The sequence below is a fragment of the Lactuca sativa genome, chromosome 1 (genome assembly GCF_002870075.4).
Source record: "Lactuca sativa cultivar Salinas chromosome 1, Lsat_Salinas_v11, whole genome shotgun sequence".
Taxonomy (NCBI): Eukaryota; Viridiplantae; Streptophyta; class Magnoliopsida; order Asterales; family Asteraceae; genus Lactuca; species Lactuca sativa.
In genome coordinates, this window is record NC_056623.2 from 186,244,925 (window position 1) to 186,248,772 (window position 3,848).

Genomic DNA, 3,848 nt, shown 5'->3' on the forward strand with positions numbered 1-3,848 from the left:
TGTCTTACGACCTGGTACATTTTCAACCAAGTTCCAAACTTGATTGTCATACATGGATTGTATCTCGCTATCCATAGCCTCTTTCCATTTAGCAGACTCGGGGCCTGCCATGGCTTCCTCGTAGCTGTTAGGGTCATCTTGACTTACTAGTGTCCCATCACTAATAAGTGTCTCACCTTCTGCAGTAATATGGAATCCATAGTAATGCTAAGGTGCACTCCTAACTCTCGTGGAACGCCTCAGAGGTACAGATTTGTCAATTGGCTCAACAGGAGTTTCCTCCTCAAGTTGAGGGCTAGAGTTTGAAGTTTCTTCACCACTTGATTCTTGAATTTCTTCAAGATCAATTTGCCTCCCACTGTCTCCTTGGCTTATAAACTCTCTTTCTCGAAAGACTCCTCTTCTTGCTACAAAGACCACATTGTCACTAGGTCTGTAGAAGAGGTAACCAAAGGATCGCTGTGGGTAACCGATGAAAATACACCTCTCGCTTCGAGGTTCGAGCTTATCATGAGTCTCGCGTCTCACGAAAGCCTCGCAACCCCAAATCTTGATGTGGTCTAGTTTAGGTACTTTACCAGTCCACATCTCGTGAGGAGTTTTGGCAACTTTCTTTGTAGGGACTAGATTAAGGATATGGGCGGCAGTCTCTAAGGCATACCCCCAGAATGAGATTGGTAGAGTAGCTCGACTCATCATGGAACGAACCATATCTAACAAGGTTCGATTATGCCTCTCAGCCACACCATCACACGGTAATGCTTTAAAATAAAGAACATTATTAAAGAAAGCATCAATAGAACCAACTTCATTATTAAACGAAAAGGTAAACCCTTGTTTGAACTAAGCATGAAAGGAAATAATATTTCTTGCCATTCCTGGCGAGTAACAACATTTATTCAAATCTAAACTAAACCCACTACTTAGCGATAAAGTATAAACTCCAATCTTGGTAACAGGTAAAGCTTTCCTATTCCCCATGATCAAGTTTATTCTTCCTTGCTCCACATCCTCACTTCTTCTTAGTCCCTGCAAGTCACAACAAATATGAATACCACAACCGGTATCAAGGACCCAAGAATTAGAATGGGGTGAGTTATTAGAAATGATAGTGTAAATAACTGCATGGTTGGGTTTGACTTTCCCATCCTTCACATCCTGCTGGTACTTTGGGCAGTTCCGCTTCCAATGAGCCTTTTCATGGCAATAGAAGCATTCAGCCTCTTTTGGGTCAGAAGAAGGAGTAATGAAACCTTTCTTGGTTCCACTCGAGGAAGAGCCATCAAGGGTCCGAGCCTTGGTACCCTTCGAAGATCTCTTTCTCTTCCTCCCTCGATTTTTCCCGATTGCCAAAACCGGAGTTGAGTTTGGAGTAGGAGTGATAGCAACCGACTTCCCCTTAAGACCTGATTCTGCGGTCTTGAGAAGTCCCTGAAGTTTGCTGAGGGTGACTTCTTCCTTGTGCATGTGATATGTCATGCGGAATTGATCATAGCACGATGGTAAGGAGTGCAAAATGATATTTGTTGCAAGATCCTCTGGGAAGTTCACATTAAGCTTCAGCAAACGATCCACATACCTTTGCATTTTCTACATGTGGCTCGTGACGGATTCCCCGTCCTTCATCATGGTTGTTATCATGGAGCAGATGATTTCATACCTCTCTTGTCTTGCACTTTGATGGTATCTTTCCATCAAATCTTGGTGCATTTCATAAGGGTAGAAATCCTCATAAGACTTTTGGAGTTCCGCTGTCATCGTGGCCATCATGATGCAAGCCACTTTCGTAGCATCCCTTTCATGTGCCCGGAAGTCAGCGATCTCCTGAGGAGTTGCAGTGGTCTCATCAATCTCCTTAAGCTCCTTGTCAAGGACATATTCTTTGTCCTTGTAGCGAGTAATCATCCTGATGTTTCTGATCCACTCATTGAAGTTGGATCCATCAAAGGTGACTTTCCCACACAAGTTCATAAGGGTAAAGGAGCCATTAGGATTAGAGCCAGAAGCATTGTTGAAAGACATCTGAAGAAAAGAGAACAAGATTAGTTTAGATATAAGAGAGTCCTTAATAAAACACCCAAATGTAATATTAAGGCTAGGATCCAATCACAATATAATATAACTTAGAAGAGGTATGCCGTAATCTAAGCTATATCAAATTTGAAAGGTAGGTGAATGACGATTCACCAATTTCCACCACGAAAACCGCAATATTTTAGTATTAGGTTTTTTTGAATGGTTCTTAGAAATTCCTAGATTCTTTGAGATTCAATGAACTTTTCAAAGGCATGTTTCAATCTCGAGTGTGCCCTCCAAGTTTTGTGACTGGGATACCGAGGATCACAAAACGAGGTGTGAAGTAACCATGCAAATCACTTGGTACCCTTAAAGTTTATCACTCAATCGATGTGCCGGTAAACCACACACGCTCCATCGATACTATAATAAACCCTAAGTCACCCTTTACCTACCTTGGTAAGTCCAAGTTAGTGTGCCGGTTAACCACACACGCTCCACCAACGACTTAATCAAAGTGTAAAGTGTAATTTCATGGAATAGCACCTTATTCACATTTTTCCTAAAGTAACTAAGATTGGGAATTTAATAAAACATTTAGTTACTTTATAATATTCATCATACTTTGAATGAGAATTTATAAGTCCTTGTCTTACCCGTTTGGCTAACGACCCTCCACCGATCAAGCAAGCGGTGGGTGAGAGTGGACACCCATTAAGTCACCATTTTATAGGCAACAACCTTATACCCACCTTAGAGACCGGCTTCGTGAATGAGGCGTACTAGCGGTAAGACGACTTTGTTCTTATACATATATATATATATATATATATATATATATATATATATATATATATATATATAATTATTAAATCATAATAATATAAGTATAAGGGTTGAATTTTAACTTTTAAAATTCTAGGGGCTGGAACTAAAGTTTTAACTTAACTTTACTTGTTCCAAAACTTGAGGGCAAGTTTTGTAAACTTTCAAAACTTTTCATTTCTTGTAACTTATGAGTTTAATAGAGAAATAAAATGAGGACTTTTCATTTTTCCTAACTCTTGTGTTCTTTTAATGGTTTTTATTTTTAATCCAAGAGACTTTTGGTTTTCCATAACTTGAGGACAAGTTATGGACTCCATTAAAACACATTATGATCATGAATTAATCTACCACATAGGTTACAAATAATTCCTATGATCATCTAAACATCATAAGAACAAGAATATGAATATGAACACCTTCAAGAATCAAAATCACATTTAATCTTTGTAATTTTGATAACTAGTTGTTGTAAATGAGTTAGAAAAGACATTACACCTTCTAAAACAAGTTTTCAAGTACCAAAACAATTTAGGGTAATGTTTCTAATCCATTTCCAGCAACTGAAGTCGAAATTCTGCACTCTGTCGACCCTACTCGCCGAGTGCATAAACCTACTCGCCGAGTAGGTTGAAGATACAAGTGAACTCGACGAGTCCTCCCCATGGACTCGCCGAGTCCATCAGTGAGACAGCAAGATTTTCGACTTTCTTCAACTTTTAAGCACAAATAACAAACAAACAAGCCTAGGCTCGGATACCACTGATGGGTTTTGAGCATTCTAACACTTCCTAAGTGTACATGCAACCCTAATAACCTTGGATCTATGTTTGTCTAATTATCATGCTAAGTTGAATTCCAAGGCTATATTCCTATCTAGCATACATGGGGAACAATTTTAACTTGAATAATAGATAGAGTAACTTACCTTGTTGTTGCTTGTGTTCCTTGAAACCTTATGAGCCTAGCACCCCAAGTGTGATGCCTCAAATGCTTCACACAACACC